This window comes from Centropristis striata, chromosome 8, assembly GCF_030273125.1.
Source record: "Centropristis striata isolate RG_2023a ecotype Rhode Island chromosome 8, C.striata_1.0, whole genome shotgun sequence".
NCBI classification, from domain to species: Eukaryota; Metazoa; Chordata; class Actinopteri; order Perciformes; family Serranidae; genus Centropristis; species Centropristis striata.
Genome location: NC_081524.1, coordinates 9,213,565 through 9,234,972, shown reverse-complemented (window position 1 = coordinate 9,234,972; position 21,408 = coordinate 9,213,565). Strand labels below are relative to the sequence as shown.

General features: G+C 41.1%; 1 protein-coding gene across 1 annotated transcript in view; it reads left to right on the top strand.

Moving 5' to 3' along the window:
• Positions 1-21,408, top strand: part of grik5 (glutamate receptor, ionotropic, kainate 5) — an 88,978-nt gene that overhangs the window by 1,447 nt on the left and 66,123 nt on the right. The window lies entirely within an intron of this gene.

Genomic DNA, 21,408 nt, shown 5'->3' with positions numbered 1-21,408 from the left:
AATTTGAGCATGTGTGTGTGTCTGTGTCTGTGTGTATGTGTGTCTGCCAAAGAAAGAGATTTTGATCTTACAGCCAAGCTTACAACAGCATCAGAGTGGTGTCAGAAAGAGGCGAAGGAGGTGCCTTTCTGTGTGTGTGTGTGTGTGTGTGTGTGTGTGTGTGTGTGTGTGTGTGCAAGCCTACATATTGGTCCTGAGGTTAATTTGAACTAATTAGTGGTGAGTATTTTTGCTTCTGAGAGCAGTTTTTTGGTTCTGTGTCAGTGTACTTGCATTCATTAGGTTGAGATGGAAAGGGGCTAAAACTGAAGGGGGTGAACCAGCTAATGAGAATGACTCTGATTCCTTGACTAGTTCTTTGTTGCCTCCATTTCACGTCTAATGCCCCGAGCATTACACCCCGGCTGCATATAATTTCAGCCTGCTTTTATCTCCCTATGTGTTGCCTTGGATGAAACCGTATACTGAGACCCAGCCTCTGCAATGTCCTGCATATTACTAAGCCCATCTATCTCCGCAGACACATCCACATCTTTATACACTCCCACAGTCACCAGGCCCTGCACCGGGAGACGCTCAATCAAGATAGTCCCTTCAAACAGACCAATGAACTGTGAATAACGCCATTACACAAACTCCCAGCTCAGAGCGTTACAGAGACAGAAAGATTGGGAGGGTGGAAAAAGGAAGGAAAATAGCGAGAGAAAGAGAGAGAATGAAAAACATTCTGGAGTTTGAAGAACAAGAGCAGAAGGGGAATGTGAGAGGAGAGTGTGAGACAGAAAGCAACAGAGAGGGAGGACACATGGAGGAGGGAGGGTGAGAAACAGAGAGGGAAAAGGGAGTGTGTGGGTCTAGAGAGGCCGCGGAGCAGGAAAAGACCTCTGCTCCATGGGAGCACTCTGATGGGCTTAGCAAGGCCCCGCTTTGTTCACACTGTTGGTCAGCCTCTCAGAATTAAGATTACTAAATAATACGATTACTGCAGCTGCACACTGATAACACACTGCTGCCGATCCCCTTTGTCACTGTCAGAAAACCCAGAGAAGAGAGGAGGACTGGCATATGATGGCATCAAAGGCATGACAGCACTGACTACATTACACTGTCACAAGGGCCCATGCTTCACAACATGGCTTCTCTGCTTGCCGCGAAGTGATAGCGAAAATACACGGTGTGACTTTTTGTATGACAAGTGGCCATAAACAAAGGGACACTGAGGAAAAAAATAATGTTAGCCAAGGTTTTCTCTTCCAATTGATGGATGGTGTCATCATGCTCAATCATATGACATAAATTTTATATTGTCTCCAGTTGTTAATGTTGCACTGCCAGCTCCACAAGGGACTAAAAAACAAGTAAGGGGGAAACCTCTCAGTATATTACCCTGATTCCACATGTGTAAACATAAACCACGGACCTCATGGTGAGACGTCTGCCCCTTATCTCGATGTTTTACACCGCATCCTCTGCGTGGGCTATTTGTTTCATGTTTCCACGCTTGACAGCTTTGACACGGATTCCTGCCAAGTTGACCTTGCAGTTTAAAGTGTAATAAAAGCTGAATTCCCAGGCTGTGTTGCACATCGATACGTGTTCTTCTAGTAGCTGATAAATGGTCTCACACCCCTCTGGAGAGGGGAAAAACAAGCAGGCAGCAGAAACCGCTGTCCAGTCCTTCTCAGCGGAAGTAAAGTACAACCGTCTGAAACCCACACCTCCCAGAGTAGTGAGCTAATATCAGGGTTGGGCTGGGCTCAAACCCCCTCCGATGAGATATGAAGTATCTCCACTCTCTTCTCAGCAGGAAAAACCATTTGCCTGCAGAGCTAAAGATTAGCTTGGAGCAGGAAATAGAAAAGACGCATTTAGCACGTGATGATATAGTACAAGAGTAACAAATAACAAGCAAGAGCAGAGGGCACAAAAACAAAATCAATGAAATATGACACACAGCACAAACGTGCAGCTTAAAACAGCCCCAAACCACTGCAAGTTGGCAACCATTCATTTCTGTTCCTGTTCCTATGCAGCACATTTGTCATCTCGTGGAGGTTTCATGTACATGTCATGGAGTGCATTTGCTTCAGTGACATCGAGTGAACTTTGACCCGAGGCTCTCCCCAGCTGAGCCTCATAGTCACAAAGTAACTGCATGAGTCACTGAGAAGAACCAGTACAGCTCCAGTCAAAAAGCATCCGTGAGGAATCACATGCACTCTGCTCAGCGAATCCAGACATGCAAAAACAGAAAGGCATTATGGAGATGATGTGCCAAATTATCAGTTGTGTGTTTGTGTCATTCGGTCTCCCTCTTTTTAAGTGCTTTACACAGCAGCAGTATGCTGTGTTAGTACAGTGTGCTCTAATCATTTCACTCGACTTGGTCTAAATTGTGGCAGAAATGCACACGGTTCATAAGATAATCTTTTGCATTTGGTTTCAGAGCTTCCCATTGCCCCTCTTTGTACCAGTTAGGTCCTTTCAGATCAGTGATCCCATCATCCCTCGGGGTTAGACTTTTTAATCGCTGTGGTAGATTTTTATTAGCTGGTTCAAATTTTGATTGTGCTTGACAATATCATTCCTTGATAATTCTCTACTTATTGCTAAGGCAAAAAAACACATTTCCACATTGTCTGCATCATTAATCATTTTACAGTTTTTTGGTGGGAACATCTGTTCTTTCTTCAAAGGTATTCAGCAGCTGTTATTTCTTTAAATGTGCTGTAATGTAGCAGGAAAAGCTTTGCTCAGCTCAAAGAGGTATATATTTTTAGTGTTATCGCTCCAATGGATAATTGTTAGACTGTTATCAACGCTGAATCCATCATCTTCTCTGACTGGCTTCTGCTATCATGCCCCATGATGCCTCTTGCGTGGTAGTTCACCCCTGAAGTGTCTCAGACAGCCCCTGCTCCAAAGAGAGCCAGGCTAATTTGGGATATGAGATCTCTTCTAACACTGAGCAGCACTTCAGTTTCATGTGCCTTCAATCCTACGCCGCTTGACCACCAGCGCGAGGCACTGCAGCCTGCGCTAAACCTTTGCTCCTTATTGCCTAATGGAGCACAAAAAATGGCCCTGTTTGCTTTGTCGTTTGTCCACTCCTGCTTGCTTCAGGCTTGCTGGCCTTGGGGGGAAAGATTGAGTGAGTGTGCGGGTGTGTGTGTATGTGATGAGGATGACAAGAAATGGACATTAGGACACACATGCCCTTTCCATAATGTGCTCCCGGCTGGGCTGTTTGGACGGCCATAAAGTGAATGCCGCTAATGGCCTCTCAGTTAATGGAGTCATTAAGATTGGATTGCAAGAAGATAAAAGCAATGTGTATAATGTGTGTGAACCCCGTGGAAGTGTGATCGTTTGTATATGTGTACTGTTACTGTAATCGCTTTGTGTATTTCTAGTTATTTAGTGCTTCAGTAGATACACCCAGGACAACACTATAAAGGAGACAGTGACACTCTGCTGCATTAGCATTAGTAGAAAAGGTCAGTATTCTATCAGGGTAATTGTAATACGGTCTGAGGCTCAGGTGATCAGTCCTGACCCGGCTTGTCCTAATCAGCCGGCTGGCGGAGGCTCAGAAATTCACAGCTATAATGTTTCACTGCTAGATTGCCGCTGCCTTGTGTGAGTGTGTAAGTGACAAAGGCTGAAGGGCTTCGTTTTGAGGTCATTTCAGGACGCGTCCCCGGGGAGAATATGGCAAGGCTGGCGAAAGGCATGCTGGGTAGTGTTGCGTGTTGTTTTCATGGTGGCATGACTGCTCATTAAGTCTATGTCAATTTCTTGATTCTTACCAGAGGGTTTGCTCATGTCACTGTGCTCATCATGTTTTAAGCATCAGCTGCGGTCCAGCTTGCCGCATTCACTTGTTGTATTCAATGAAATGCAGCCTTGATTGCACCACAAGGGGAAGCTAGTTTATAGGCAGGATTCACACGATAAAATAATTAAAACAGAATAGAAAACTCTTTATAATTAGCCCAGACAGTGTTTAGTTTGACTGCTAAACTTTGTGTGTATTCACAAAAGTTTTTCTCAACTTTGCAAAGTATAACTTAAAAAAGAAACCTCTACATAGAGGTTTATTTTACTACACTGTTTACAAATATTCCACACTCAAAACGCCTTTGCAAACCTCATGAGTAATACCCATATTTATCTGTCAAATTGTGTCAGTCCGTGGATAAGAAGATCAGAAAATAAATTTCAGAGTGAAAGAGCACACCTTTTAATCTAATCAGGCACTAAGCAGGCAAAGCCTGTAGCTGGAAAATGGAGTCTCAGCAGGGAATGTCAAACTGCAATCACTGATCAAACCTGTCTGCAGACCCCTGAGGAGGCCTGAGGGGGTCAGGCTGCAAAATAAGAAAAACTGGTTTAATTTCATTGTCATTTCATTTTGTGATAGGATACTGAGGGCATATTAAAGATGTGATCACATATTTAATTATCGTAAGTCAACACAGGGACAATTATGAATTACAGAGGATTTAAATGATATGTGTATCTGTTTGAGGAGACTTTTTGGGAAGAAGTTTGAAACCCCTATATTTAGACAGTGTTTAACTTACTACAGTCGAAGGGCAAACTCTTTTATTACAGTGTGAGCTGAAGTACTCTGCAAGCAGTCTTGTACTGTTCATCCACTCTGGTACAATTCTACATGATTGCTTTTGTGTGAAAAATTGTTCAAAAGTCATTCAGGTGACAGCATTGTCAGCCCTGGTCTAGTGAGTCTATTTTACATTTTAATGTTTCAGTGTGGCTCCTGCTGAGCGGCAGTTTGCCTGACAGTGTAATAATGGCACTCATCATGATATCTGCAGGTATCGGCTCTTTCTGAAACCGATCATTAATATACATAGGTTTCGGCTCAGCTCTTCTCTACAGGACTCCACACTGGACCTAGATCAAATAGAATTTCCACATATTTTCTTAGATGTACAATACATGGACAGAGAAAAGCTGTGAAAATGCCAGTGTACTTAAAGACCACCCGTGTTGTGATTGCAAAGGTAAAGCAAAGAGTCGTAATCACATACAAATGTTCAGCTCTCATAGATGCAGCAAACATGCTGTTGCTGTGTTTTGTTTTCTATTTATAAAATAAAATGTAAGCCTTGAATCAATAATGTCTTTAGTCTCACCTGAATCCCATAACAAGCATGGCCTTTCCTCTTCTCAGAGACCATTAAACCTGCCTGCTTCTATAATGCCGATGCACCTGAACTTAACTGTACACACTGAGATGTTTGGCCTTTAATTCCTCTTCAAAAAAGGCAAAAGTGTTTTTTTTTAAATTAGATAATATGTTCAGAATTTTGGTTTGTACGAAGCATCAATAGACTGTCTTCTCTTTGTCAAATTAAGCTATTAGTGCTGTCAGTAATATTGCACTGGAATCAGTTTTGTAGAATAAAGAGCAAATTATTTAAAAGGAATAAAGATTTCACCTTGCCAGTGCAGAGGTGTCTGTGCAAAACGGCTCAATGAGAGATTTTAACATTTGGAGGTTATAAAGACTGATTTTTCTTTTTATATCTTAAATGATGATATCCACAGAACATGACACATTATTGTCTTGGGAAATTATCACATGAATGTACATGTCATTCTAGGATGCTAATGAAATCCCCCATCCGGGACTTTTATTCCCTACATCATCAAAAATAGTTTGGTGTTAAATCACCCTTATTTATTGTGTTTTCTATGTTTTCTAATGACTGTATCATTTATCGTTTGTTAAATAATCAATAAAATATTAATTCAGTTAGTAAGAATTTGTTGCCCATTGGGGGACTATCACCCCTTCAAACAGCCACCAAGATTTTTTTCAGCAATTGTTAATTAAAATTGTAAACAGCAAAAACTACTGATACAGTATATAGCACATTAGGCAAGGGTTTATTTGTGTAGTATCTTTGAACAGCAAGGAAATTTAAAGTGCTTTTACCCAAGGAATTAAAACAAACAATATTAAATAAAAACAAGGCGACTTAAACAGACACAACAGGATTTTAAAAATAGTCAAATAAATATTAAAATAAGCTGTAGAGCTGTTTACGAATATAGAGTAACCATTTGAAATGAAAACAATTCAATGGCAAGCAGAGAATTTTTAAGAACTGATTTAAAAGAGCAGAGAGTTGATGCAGATTTCAGGTTTTCTGGGGGTTTGTTCCAGATATGTGATGCATAAAAACTTAACGCTGCTTCTTCATGTTCAGTTTTGACTCAGGCAACAGTGAGCAGACCCGTCCCAGACAATCCGAGAGGTCTGGATGATTCATAACGTACCAGCAGATCAGAGATGTATCAAACAGGAAGCAAGTGTAAAGATCTGAAAACTGGAGTGATGTAATACACTTTTCCGGTCTTTGTGAGGACTTGAGGAGCAGTTGTGTGACTGTAAAAACAACACTATAGTAGTCAAGTCATTTGAAGATGAACACGTATCTTTCTCTTGTTCTTGATATATTCTAAAGGTGATAGGAGGCTGAGTTCTGTACTAGTCTCGATGTGGATGTTAAACATTAAGTGACTGCATCAAGATTTCTGGCCTGGTTTGTGGTCTTTTATGTTAGCAATTAGAGGTTAGTGCATCCTTTTAATCGATCTTCTTTGGGTCCAAAGACAATTCAAACTCAGACAGTGCTTGTATGGACCATAGTCACCTGGTGATATTGCTGAATCTGTGTGTTGTCGGCATGAATGACAACTGAAACTTTGCTGGTACTCTGATCATCGATACCCGCTCCCCCTGCTCTCCACCCAGCAAACGCTGGTCTTTTGCACTCTGCTAAAGTTCCACAGGTTTTTAGATCTCCTTCCAACCTCTCCGGGTAACGAGTATCACTATTAAAAGTGCTCCAGGCACAACGTGTAACCATAACTAGCTCGAAGTCCACTAAGCCAGCCTGAAAATAAAGAAAATCTGAAATGATTGCCTATAGATCAGAGCCCTATAGCTGTCAGACCGGGGTCGGAGCTTGCTGAGGCTATGCTATGATTGGCCAGTCTGCGTTCAAGGAGAAGGACTCAGCAAAGGGTCATTTACGGTTCAATACTTTGCTGTTTTCCATAATCCATAATAATAAAAGATGTTGAACAAAGAGGTCTGCACTACATTCAGTTGTAGTGCTTTAGGATGCAGCTTGACATGAGGGATTAAACTGACGAGCAACATATTTAAAAGGGGCAAATGTCCCATAAGTCATCAGCTCTAGCTGGATATAAATATTAAACAAAATGGCAAATCCACCTTCTTTCTTGTGCACTCAAGCTTTGTTATAAGAACTGCTGCACTGCACCCAGCCACGTTTTAGTTAAAAACATAAAATCGAGATTGTGCTTAATAATTAAATCACTCATTAAAAATGATTAGCCTGTCAAATACCTGGTGTTTATTAAGTGTCCGTATATACCATCTCTCTCTCTCTCTCTCTCTCTCTATCTCTCTATCTATTTCCTAAAATATAGTCTAAGACCAAATTTAATCACCACTTCTTTTGCCCTATGTCTCATTGTCTGTCCAACACTGGTATTTTGGGATTGTGAGTCAAGAGCCTGTAATCAGCTCCACCAATCAGAAGTATTAACATGCGAGTCAGTTCCAGCTCAGCTGCCTCGGTCCAAATGGTGATGCAGCAGTTGATTACGGTCTACTGCCTGAATTTAAACTGCTGAATATTTAATTGACTCAATGAAACATAATACTCCAAATGGGCTCATATCATGTCATTATAACTGAATTAAAAAAAATATAACAGATGTGATTAATTAACTCGTTTGTGGTTTTATAGGCTTTAGATTTCCACTTACTTGTGGTGGGTCTGGAAAACATGGCAGCATTTTTTCCACTGAGTCAAACTTGGCTGCGATGACAACCCCCCGCCACTGCCCCCTACTGCAACCACATACACCGACATGTCATGAAATAGTACAATATTATCTGCATCATTGACTTCTCGGGGTATAACTTTCAGATGAAGTCAATTGTAAAGTGGGAGTCTGTGTATTGTGTAAATTCAGACACCCAGGGAAGTAACTGCTGACTGTAATTAGGCTCATATGGAGGTGTGCGTGACATAAAGTAAAAATGCTTCGCTAAAGCAAAGTAAGTCTTTAAATGGTTTGACACCTTCCTGAGGGCGATACTTTTCTGCTTCACTTAAGATAAACAATAGCAGCACATCATCCAAGAGAGCTCAGTTAAAATGAAAAACAATTTTTGTCTTTGCTTCAGTGGTACTTGATGTAATCCACGGAGTTGTTTGACCAGTGTTTATTTCAAGTCCTGCTGAGCTATTCACTCGCTCAGGAATCAAAGTCTAAAGCTCTAGCAATTTATCTTGTGCTTTTCTCCGAATCTACAAGTGCCGCGGTGATTTTTCACTTTGCCCGAACCCAGAGATGTTATTGTCACACGAAACTAAAAGGCCTTATGTGTGCACGATTGTGCATTTTTACACAACAAGACTGACAAGAACATGTGTAAGCATACCCGTGATGTATATCTGTTTATACATGAACATCTGATGTAGCCCATGTGTGTGCCATGTTGATGCATATGTGGTATGTGCAATATAAATGTTGCGTAGGCGTCTTTTCCATCTGTGTCAAGATGAGTGATCTGTCAAGACCTATATCGTGTTGCCCATGGGAGTTTTAATTCCCTTGAATTCCATACATGATGAAACCCCACAAAGGCATCCTGCTAAATGGTTAGCGCTGGTGTGTGGTAGATGCCAGAATCAATGCATTGTGTACTATCATGCTGAGAGGCAAAGACGATTTCAGACTGCTCAGGAGACAGTCTTTGATCTGAAAGCAAAACAGGCTGAGAGAGCAGATTCTCTGCTGATCCACACAGGTGATAGCAGCCTATTAGCGCTTGGAGTCTGCCTCAGCTGTTTGCAGGTCAGTAGTAGAAGATAATATAAGAAAGTCTGCGGGATAACGTGGGACACAACATATTGTGAGTCTTACTCAAAAGATGTTTTTTGAGGAATTTATGAGCAAATTGGGGATTAGGAATAGATTGTAGGTATTATATACACCAGGTGCTATAATGCCTTTTATTTAATGGCAGAAACAAACACTCAACACAAAACTGACATTATCCTCTGCATAAAATGAATAAGGTAAGTGTGTTAGCAAACAGTTGCAAATATAAACAGTCAGCTGATATGGAGAAACATTTGTCACCACCTGATGAGTTTATGTCCTACTTTTGCTCTTCTTTTAGCTCTGTTTTTCCACCAATTACTCATGTTCCACTGTGTCCACCAGCTAGTGTCTACCTTAAGGGAACTCTTAAAATGTCACAAAAAAGAAATGCGAATTAAGGCATGTTTCCACCAGTTGGCTTGGGGCGACTGTAGTTTTGGCGCTTTTGGCTATGCATGTAAGGCTGTAAGTAAATAGAGTAGAAGAAGTATGAACCGGAAACAAAACAAGCTGTCCACCCAGCTTTTCTTATTTGATACTTCAAAATATGAATAAATTACACGAATGGAAACAGAGCTTTTGTCTCTGTGTTGTTTGGTGCTCTGCAGGTAGTGTTTAGTGGGCTTTGAAAGTATATTTGCCGAAACAGTTGTGTGCCAAAACAGTAAAGCCAAAACACTGAGATCAAAGTTGCTAAAAACACTGTTTGGGGGTGAGGTGAAACGGAGAGTGGGGAGATAATTCTCTGTGTCAGAACTACAAACGACCCCTTTCACATTACAAAGAGTAGATTTTGCAGTCCTGTTAGGAATAATCTGCATATTACATCAGAAAACAAGATGTTGTGTTTGTAATCTTATTGTATCCTGGGGGCTCTCAGGTAGCTAATTAGCAGTTCTCTGTTTCCCCAGTGAAGATTCATTGTTAACCCGACACTGTCAGACCTTTGCCCGCTCCAAAAAATGAGCACAAATTGCACAGCCATCATTCGTGCAGCCTGGAGATTTATGTGACCTCAGCCCCTGATATCACCATCTTCCAATTTGGCCATCTAGTCTCAATGGGACATAATCAGTGGCGAGCAGTTGGCCAGTGGCACTTGCAGGTGATATCCTGTCCACAATAATAACAACAACGTCTCATAAGGGGATAACCTGCCTTATTGCTCAATGGATTTACATACAGCAGGTAATCATTGTGACCGCGGGCTATTCGTGACTGATGGTGTGTGTCAGCACTGTACATGCAGCCTTTGTTTTCATTTGGCAATCAGGCCTGTTGAGCCATGCTGCTGCAGAGATCAATGTACCAATTGGATGATTGTAATGTGTGCGATTGTCTGCATATGTGTGTGTGTGTGTGTGTGTGTGTGTGTGTGTGTGTGTGTGTGTGTGTGTGTGTGTGTGTGTGTGTGTGTGTGTGTGTGTGTGTGTGTGTGTGTGTGTGTGTGCGTGCGCGCGCGCGTGTAATTCACCTAAATGCTTACCTGAGGGACATCATCTTCGCTGCAGCCATGTATCCATCTTACTCAGTGTTGCTGTGAAGCAGAGAAAACATAGGGCTCTTTTCACGGGAGACCATGCCATTACAATAGCAACCTGATTTACTCTCCCACTAAGGCTTTGATATTAAAACACTGTTGTACAATAATCCATTTTAAGAGAAAACCCAAATTCAGAAATATGCTAATAAAGGGAAGTGTGTGTGTACAACCGTATCCTCCAAGGCTTCTCTAGTGAGGGGATGTTGGAGGCAGAGGGGAGGAGGTGCGGGGGAGAGGAGATAGGAAGCGATAGCTCAGCAGAAAGGTGTAAAGTCCTCCAGTGGCTAGCTAATCTGCCAGGCTTAGGGCGGCTGGTTTTCTCCATGCCCTCATCGACGAAGGCAAAAGCTCTGTCGGGCTCACCTTTCAAGGCGCCTGGGCCACAGCCACAGGGGGAAACCCAAACACATCGATTAGCCGTCAGAAAAGAAGGGGTGGGGGGTAGAGAGGGAGTGGTGGAATAGCTCTCTCCCTATCCTCCTCCGACCACCTCGTTCAGCTCAGGCCACGGCTTTCTCACGAGAACATAGGTAGGGAGAAGATTGAGGATGGAAGGAAAGCAATCAAAAAATAAGGTGGAAGAAAAATGAGGAAGGTGTTTTGAACAAGAACAATTGACAAAAAAAAAAGAAAGACAGGAATCAAACAAACAGGCAAGCCCAGAACAGCCGTGTTTTGTTTTGCTCTGATCATAAGCCAAAATCTGAGAGCGTGCTTGTGTGTGTGTGTGTGTGTGTGTGTGTGTGTGTGTGTGCACGGCAGCTGCTGAGTTGCTGTGTTTATCTGTTTGAAAGCTTTACGGTAAATAAAGCTCGAGTCCTGGCAGGGAGACAGGTGCAGCAGGCTGGGCCAAAGGAGAGCTACTGTAACTCAGGAAGAGAGAGAGAGAGGAAGAGTGAGAGGAAGAGAGCAACTCTCTTGAAAGTGCCAACCGGACAATCTTTTGAAGTGGCACATATTGGCATATCATGAATAAACATGACCAATGTTTGCTTTCGAGCAAAGCAAAGCTGAAGGTGTGAAGCTCATTAGAGACCAAGAGGCCATGTTGATAAAAAAAAAGAACTGTTGCCACGATCATTTACTGCGCTGAAAAGTGCTGCAAGTTCATCCGGTAATATTTATCATTTTAACCCTCGTCTAATCGTGCATGCACTGATGAGAAAGAACGGATGCACTAATTAAAAAGAATATTCCACAAAGCTGAAGTGCACCATGTAGACATGAAAACATCTGAGATCTTCTACTATAATGTATTATCTATTCATTGCTCATTATTTCAAAATAACCTACCAATTATGCTGTCAGCTACTTAATGATACTACTTTGTCAGTACATTTATTAAGAAAACCATTAATTTCTCGAGTTTTACTGTAATACCATTTTGTAAGGATAGGTCTCCCATTTTTCAGTTGCTGAAAAACAAACTGATGATAATGTCTATTACAGCTGATAACGATGGTGCAAATTACATAACTCTCCCTGCACTTCCACTCCAAATCATAACTCATCTATAGGCACTTGGAATATTAACCCAGTGTTCCCCCAAGGCTGAGAAGATGAACCAGCACCTTATAATCCAAGCAGCCCTGTGCAGCGGTGGTATGATTAGAAACCCTGCCTGGTGAACTGCTAATACACTCGCTGGAGTTTGATAGCCTCCAGTATGGCAGGCTGCTGGTTATGAATAACCCTCTCCATAACCAACCCTCCCCCACATCACTCATGGTGAAATACACAGTTTTTCACTGCCTTTCCTTTAGTGTTATAGGCTGTGCACTTTAAGGGTTTTTTTTCTCTCGCTAACTGAATACATGTCAGAGCATAGGGTTCATCTGAAAGCATTAGAGGAATCAGTAACAGCCCTTAAGTCTTTCTGAGGCGGATCTGGGTGGAGATTAAGCAACATCGGTTAAAGGGAGACGGGAGGGGAAATGTGTTTTGGTCTTATAGGCATGTGACAGCTCCTCCATAATAGTGAGCTAATCCTTTTTATGCAGTGTGTGTCTGTCTGTCTTCCATTCTACACACTTTGGCAACATCCAAACACATACACAGCTAAACCACACACACACACACACACACACACACACACACACACACACACACACACACACTAAACACCCATTGGGCACAGACACATGCATTCATAAACACCAAACATATAAACAAAACAGTACATAAACACTCATCGTAGCAATCTTGGCTGAACTCATGAATGGAGAGGCCATTGAACTGTTGATAATTCCTCAATGTTTCATCATTTCAACTTGACATCTGTCATAACTGCTCAGGTCACCGTAGCCAAACAACTGTTGTCCTCCTGCAAAAGTATTACTTAACTCATGCTAGCGGCTAAGGTACTAAAGGGGTGTGCGTGGCTATTCCTGGCACGGCACTACAAGCTACTTAGACACCAAATTGAGTCATTATAAGTGCTAATGACAGGTGTCTGTTTGTGTTTGGTTTGCGGTTTGGAAACGCTGCCAAATTCCTGCCATCACTAGCATCAAACGCTGCGGTGTGCAAGTATTCTGTAGCATGAGGTGCCTTATCTATTTCCGTGCACTTGTTCAACTCATTAAAAATTAATTGATATGTGACATTTGATATCCATTGTTGAATCACTTTAATGACATTGATGTGACAGACTCAATTTAGCCAGTTAGGCCACATCAGAGTAAGAAGTCATTATCTTCCTCATCGCACCCTGTGATTGCACAGACCAATTAAAACGGATTAACCTCCCATCCAGTTCGCCCCTTTCTGCCACAAAATTGTTGTGTCATTTGTTGAGCATCATGGCTGCCCAGGCTCACTGTTTGTTTTTTGTTCCACTCTCTCAGGGGCTGTCGAAAGTAATAATTGTGTTTCTTGCTGTGTGATAATGCGGTGCTCTCTGTTCCTTTCGGGTCTGTATTGAAATCTCGATCCTGTCCCTCTGCAGTGACTATCTCCCTCCGTATCTGAAGAATTGATGGTATCTCCCTCCCCCTGTGAATTTCCTCCTCTCCAGTTGAATTATCCATTCGCCCCCTACTGCTCTCTTTCTCAACTTTCAATATTTCCTCTCTGGCTTTGCTATCTTCTCCCCTTATCTCTCCTTCACCACTACATTTCCTCCATCTTGCTCTCTCTGTTTCACTCTTCTACTTTCTCCTTTCTCTCCGCTGTCACACTCTTATCTGTCCACCTCAATCGCTCTCTTTTGTCTCACTTTGGTAACTCTGTATCCTAAAGGCGCTTTGCATGTCTCTGGCCAGGAAGCATCAGAGTGTAACCTGCTAAATTGGAATGTTATGGTGAGGCAACACACACGCATGAGAAACTCTTGAGTTAATGGACAATTTACCTCACCTCATTGTTATAGCCTTTACATTCATTAAACCTAGCCACTCTTTATCTTTCTCCCACTTCTTTATTCCTTCATTCTCGCCTATCTTTCTCTTCCCTAGTTGTCTTCATCCTCACAGCCTGGCTGCATTCTTCTTCACTGTTTCCAACTGATACTGTATGTTTCCTGTGGCTCTGGTGTTTGCCTTTTCCCTCTTCCGCTCTCTGTCCCCCCTCCGGCTTGAGCTGTCCAGCCTGGTTCCTCCAGCCCGCTTGGAGTAAATGGTAAAATAATAGTAACAGCCAGCCATAAATCAACCCAATTGAAAAACATCACCATTATAGTCTCCCTCTCTTTCTCTCCCTCATCTGCTCTTTTCTGTGCCCTTCACCTTTGTTACTGGAGGGAACGAGGGAGGGAAAGGCGACTATTAGCAAGTGTTGTGGGGGAAAACAGAGGTTTCCAGAGAAGGTGAAGGATAATGAAAAATAAATAAGGCACATGTGATACTGTGTGTGTGTGTGTGTATTTGTTTCTGGGCACATGTGTTTGGGTAGATGTTGATTTCAGAGAATGAGATCCAATTTTTAAGCTGTTACTGGTGTGTGGATGCTCTGTCCTGACCAGAAGCTTAGAGGAGAAGGCTCATGCGGAAGGAAGAATATCCTTGTGTCAGCACATCTGAAATCTGTGTGTGTGTGTGTGTGTGTGTGGGTATACACGCGTGCATTACAGGCTTAAGGGGGGGAAGAGAAAAATGCGTCACAGTGAGACAGATAGTGCAAAATGGCAAAAAGAAAGGAGTGATCGTGAGAGATCATCATGGTCGTAGGATATTTGAAACAATGGGTGGCGAGTGAAGCGAAGCGTTAAATGCGATATGACACGGAGACATACATATTTTGTAGATACACACAAAGTCTTTTATTCTCATTCATAGAAGGCAAATGCATGGACACACACACACACAAGCGCACACATATTTAGTTACAGCGGCTGATTGCAGGCAACGGAGCGTTGTTCAAGCTTTATTGGACCAATAAAATAAAAGCCGGCGTCAGGCAGAGGCCTGTCTGGGTTTGGTTGCTGTGGTGATGCTTGCCAAGGTACATGATGACGGCAGTGATGGAGGAAGCATTTAGATCCCTCACTTATTACATACCTGTTTATTTGTTTGTGAACAAATGCCACTATTCATCCCTTTTGTTAGATCTTATTATGGACAATATGAAGAAGCTGAAATCCTGAACCATTTTTTTCCCCCTTGATAATAAATTACATTACAGTCAAAATCAACCCAATGTAATGTTTTTGAGAAATAGCTTGCCAGTAGTCAGTGTTGCCAGTTGTGTTTGGGCACACATCAACATCCTTTTAGAAAAAAAAAAAGAGATAAAACAGATTTGATATAGCATATCAGCACCCACATCCATCAAATTGAAGAAAAAAAAACCCAAAACAAATATCCAATTTTAAACTAAGCTTCTTATCAATACTTGGTCGAATTTGATGTCTAGTAGTGTTTGATCATACATTTTGTTATTATAACAAATGCATGTGTACAGCTGTTCATATTTAGCTCAGTGATGTATGGGTAGGTAGCAGTCTGAAACTGTAGGAAGAGTATATTTCAAAAGAATACAAATCCTAAGTAATGAAGTAATCTGCAGATGCTCTGGTTCAAGAGAAGACCAAAGTTTCTCAGTTTTCAAGCCACAAAAAAGACAAAATCTTGCCTGCAACCGACCATGTAAGGCTTGTTTTTTAGCCCAGTCGATCGTTGTTTTTTTTATAATGAGTTAACTGACCATTTACATGAGTTACTACAAGCAACCATGGCCGCATTTGGCTGAAAGTCACAGGTCACTCTTTAAACTGAAACACCGCAAATTACTTTTGCTTTGTGATTTTGCAAATAAAATAGTTTTTCAAAAATTGTAAATCACTGCAACCACAAGTAGACCTTGAACATGCAGTCATGAATGTGCACAGAAAATATTGAGTCAAAATCACATGTTTCTTAAAAGGGCTTTACAATCTTTACAACATACGGCACACTCTGTTCTTTCACTCTCATTTCAGATCTGGAAAACTCTTTTAAAAAAAAAAGCATTAAATAGTTTTCAAGATTAACTGCAGATAGACAGATTGATACTACAGAATGCATGATAATTACAAATAAAAGCCACAAATACTTAACAAATTCCCTGCATTTCAAATCTTATATAAATCAATCAGATAGTTTGATCACCCAAGATATCCATCGCGTGATTATTGTAATTATTTATTGTTGAAACTAGTAGAGGTGCGTCTAATTTTAACTACAGGCACTTTCTAAACCGTTTGGCAGTTTAATCCATAACAATGCATCACATTTTTACAGTGTATTAATATGTTTTGAGTTAAAATATATTTTTGGAGAGTAACAGGTAACTGTCACACTGAAGTGATGGAGTAAAAGGTACGATAAATCAAATAGTAGCAAAAAGCTCCAAATACACAACTCTCAACTATAATAGTATTCATGCACGCTCACAACTCCTGCACACTTGACTGAACTGCATGTGCCGTGACACATCTTTGCAGATACACAGGCATCCACGCATCTCTACAGACTCCCAGCGCAAAGGCCATGTTGCACAGAGGTGCTGACGGCTGTCATGTTAATATGCCAGGGAGGCTGGAGGATTGGGTTGTTACCAGCAGGATGGGTTGGAGGAGTGGAGAAGGGTGAGAGGAGGAGAAGGGAGGTGGTGTAGAGGGAAACAAAAACTTTGAATTATTTATCCAGCTCTTTTACAAAGAGTGGTGCCTCGTCTTTCAAGTGCACAAAACGCTTTTAATGCAAAAGATTTAGGCATTTGAAATTAGCCGAGACACTTTGCAATACGTCAGGAACAACCTGGTAATTAACAAATCGTTAATGAGTAGTTCCTGAATAGCTCTGATTAGCTCTGATTTAAGGATTATATTATAATCAATCACGATGAGTTAAAAGAGGAGAGACTGGGAAAAATTATATAAATGAATCATTAGGCAGCGACCACTTTCTTCATGAGTCACTCCTGATTAACTCTAAACCAGCTGAGTGGCAGAAACTAGTAACGAATCATTAATTATTAATCACTTAATCATTAGTTACTCTTTTTGGTCACAATCCTCTCTGGACCTTTCCTGGTTTGCACTCACTGGTCATCGATTTGGTTATTTTATGTGTGATTTTTATATATATATATATATATAAAATGAATTGTGATACATATTATCATGTGGAAAATATACTCCTTTTAATATCATATTATTGATTTAAACCATATTTTTCAGCTCTAGTACAGAAGGATCAACTACAGGTTGTGCTGTATTTCCACAAAATACACCATCAGGGTTGTGGAGTAGAGGCCCTCCTATGTAAATGATGCAGCGAGTGGTTGATGAGAGGAAGATGAGGGGTGTGTAGACGGGGGAACAAGGGAGAGAGGGAGTTAGCGGAAGGAGGCTACCCAGGATGAGGGAGGGGAGAGAAGTCAAGACTGAGAAAGCAAGAGGGAATGCTGATGATAGGATGAAGATATAAGGCAGGGGGAGGGTGGAGGCATGTTGTGCAGGAGTGGGGGAAAAGGATGGAGGGATTGTTCGAGGGAAGAGAATGTGGGGGATTTGTCCTCCATCCAGCAGGAGTGTGGTCTTCACTGGCCCCTGCGGCACTGTCTTCCCAATCTCCATCCCTTAATCAAGAAGAAGAACAAAGATATGCATGTTATTAAAAATCAGGCCCGTCAAAGGGAGCAACGGAGCAGTGGAGAAAAGGAGAGAAATAAATAAATAATGGCATAGTAGAGTATAAATATAGTGATATCCTCCAGGCATGTTCTATCTATCGCTCTTTTTTCCTCGACCATTAAGGAATTCTTCTCTCCCTTTCGCCTCTCTCTTTTAAATAAAAATGAAATGGTGTTGATTTTCATTGTCTGCCTTCACTCTGTTTCCACGTCCCATCTCTGTTTTCGCGCCGACTGCCCATTTCTTTTTTCCCTCTCTCATTTCTATGCTTCTGTTCTGTGACTGGCTCTATCTCACAGTCTTATTAGCTTTGTTCTCATTCCCTGCCGATCACCTGTTCTTCATTTTTCTCTTACACTTGTCCGCTCCCTCCTCTATCACACCCTTATTTTGTGTGATGTCAAGCTAATCACTCTGCCACTGTTTCTCTCTGTTTCTCTTCCCTCTGTCTGTCCCTCCATGGTGTGAAAGTGATTATGGTGGATGGCGCAGTGGGTGGTTTGTGCGTGGGAGTGATGATGATCATGCATGTTGAGAGACAGGTGAAAGGTGAGGCATGGGGCGCGGTTACAGACTGAGGCGTCTGCATGTCATCTCTTATCAGCAGTATTTAGTAGCGGATGTGTTACCCCAGTGTAGCTCAATATAGAATTATACAATATTTACAGCCTAGGGTAATTAGAGGGCTGCAGTCAGCTATCACAGTGTCACCAAGGACACAGGCAGACTTAATTACATGTCACATGTTTGGATTACACTGTCTTGAATATTTAAACGGGTCTGAGAATGATTTATTTGTTCAGTAACAGTAAAACAAGACCAAAGCTGTGTCTCTGTTTCATACAACATATTGTCACCTCCGCCAATTGGGTTATGTTTTCAGTTTGCTTTGTTTATTTGTTTGTTGTGTGTGAGGAGGTTTCGGGTAAAACTACTTGTCTGATTTTCATGAAACTTGGGGGAATGGTGCAGCATGGGCGAAGGAAGAAACCATTAAATTTTCACAAATTCTCTTTGTTACTTTGCAAGATCGAGCATGGCCTTTAGTGGAGCTGATTGGAAAAGGAGTGGCTGTAAATTGGCAAAACAAATATGTTTTTTCTGAGCAACACAAACCCCCAGAAAATGACTGTATTACAAGAATTTGATCCATTCAGTCCAGTAAGTCTAGAAGAGCCATTTGAATTAATTATTTTACCCCATTAATGTGTGTGGGTAGCTAAGAGGGAGTCCGCCAGCTTGGCCAGTCAAAGCCGTGAACGGGCGTTCTCTATGGGCCTAAAAATGCGGGAGCTTAAGGAAGCCCGCAGAGGCTTTTTTGGCTCAAGTGCTGAGTTAGCGACTTTAATTGGTATGAATGGGGCGCCATCTTTGAATGCGTTATCCAGCTCTTCTCAATGCATCCACCTGATGTACACTTTTCCCAATACAATGCACAAATGAAATAGAGGCATTGCATACATATTGCATCTTTTCCTGTTAGTACAAAAAAACACTTTAGCAGTAGAAGCCACAGCCTGTTGCACTTTTACACACAAATCCTCCCAGATCCAATATTTACCCTCACTCCAATAGTCATTTGAATTTACACTAAGAAATGACAGCACTAGTGTGTATTATTGCAATCGGTGAGGTTGTAATGCTCATTATGAACCAAAAAGCAAAGTATTGGAGGGTGGTTTATAATTTGGCTGGACTGAGGTAACAGAGGTAACATTTTTATATGAGTAAGCGTTTTTTTATTTTTTTTATTTTCATTTGGTTTTAGCATGTTTCTGATTCAGCCAAACTTTTTTCCCTAACTTTGATCAGACTATTGTTGGACTCTGGACAACTCAGAACATTTCAGAAAATGTTCAACCTTGTACTAGAAAAAGCACAATGGAAAGCCACTCTTGTAAAATCTGAAAACGTCCATTTAGTCTGACTTTGTGAAGAAGCAGCTGTCTGATGTTACATAACAATGGCAGCACCCATGAAAGTGCACATTGTAAATAGTAAACGTAAAGTAAGTAAGTAAGTAAGTAGTAAGTAAAAGTTATCTTATCTCTATCTCTTTCAATTTATAAGTCTGCCATTTCTTTTGTTGTGTAAGCTACATAAGCCATAGCTATATGTAAAGTTCATATAGGATGCTAGTTCTGCCAAACCCAGTATAATAATCCTGTTAGTCAAAAAGCTCTGTAATGACTGCCTCGGTAAAGCTGTTGTGTTGATTTTATGAATCTTGTAATAATACACAGGGGTTCATGTTATGGTGTTGACCCCTGTACTTGCTATAATGTTTAAATCAGTCACTTACCAACTATTCTCTCTCTCCTCTAGATTGTTGTAACATCACAGAGAGGGTGATGACCACTTTGACCTTTGTTGACCATCTCCTTTGTTATCATTTATGAGTTTAAAGTGATTCTGTATCAGTCTTTGTACTCTGAAAGCACATAAATTGTGTGCTCTTCCTCTGCCCTGTTTACCCTCTCTCTTTCTCTATTACACTCTCTCCCTCACACACACACACACACACACACACACACACACACACACACACACACACACACACACATAAACGTACCTGCCTGACACAAACCATTTATTCCAATATATAAACAATCTACCAAATGCTGCTCAGGTTTTCCAGCAGTATTCATGATTTTCCTTCTATGACAAATAGAACATTTGTAGGACAAGAAATAAGCAGATTGCAGGAAAACAAGTCAGATTTCTAGCGTTGCTCCAAATCTCTACCGCTGATAGGCCCAGGTGCAGAACATGATTGGTTTTCTAATAGGTATGGTGTCTTGAGACACACTGAGGATATAGGACCACCTGGGTGTGTGTATGTGCACATGTGTTTTATAGCATGTTTGAGAGCAGTGTGTGGGGGAGTGTGTACCTGCGGTTGCCCTTGGTTATGCTCATTAAGCTTTTATGTGGATGGTATGCGCTCATTATAAAGTGAAGATTCACAAGAGGTGCCATAGCATCCAATAGGGTCACTGAGGAAGCTAACAGGGAATGTGCAGCACATGATGTACCTCTTGTACTATGAGTGGTTGAAACATGCATTGAAATCAAAGGACCTTAACTACACAGGTTGAATCAGGCTGCAACCGTCTTTGAAGCCAATGCAGACAGCCTTATACAATTCTTACATACTGGAAATTCAGACTGTAAAGAGAGCTGAATGCTTAACCAGAACTTATGAAACCTACTCTCAAGGGAAGGACACTTGATTCAAAACTACACATTTGTCAAATTAAAAAACCTTCCCTACGTAACCTATCATAAACTCGCTAAGCAGTATGCAATTCACTCCCTTTGAATAGGCATTGTGATAAATTGAAAATAGATACTTAATACTACATATTCAGGTGCTGTAAATGAACACAATTTCTCTTTTTTCACATGTCAAAGACTGTTACAGGTTAAAGGAATACCTCAACATTTTAGGAAATACATTTAGTCGCTTTCTTTTTAAAATTAGATGTCTGTATCCTAATTATACAGCTAGAGCCTGGAGATGGTTGGCCTTAGCTTAGCACAAAGACTTTAAGCTGGGAGAACCTGAGAATAAGGATAGTCTTTCCTGATTTTAATCTTTTTTTTGCTTTCTCTTTTTTAAATAATGAAATCTAGTGATATTATTTTGGTGTTATTGATCATACTGTTATAAGTTAAGTCAATAGTACAGTTACATTGGGGTATGTAAACTTGTGTTTTAGCTTGCTGCATTTAGTCCTTCCTGCTGTATTTTATTTACCAATTAAGGGGGTCAAGAGCATGTTTT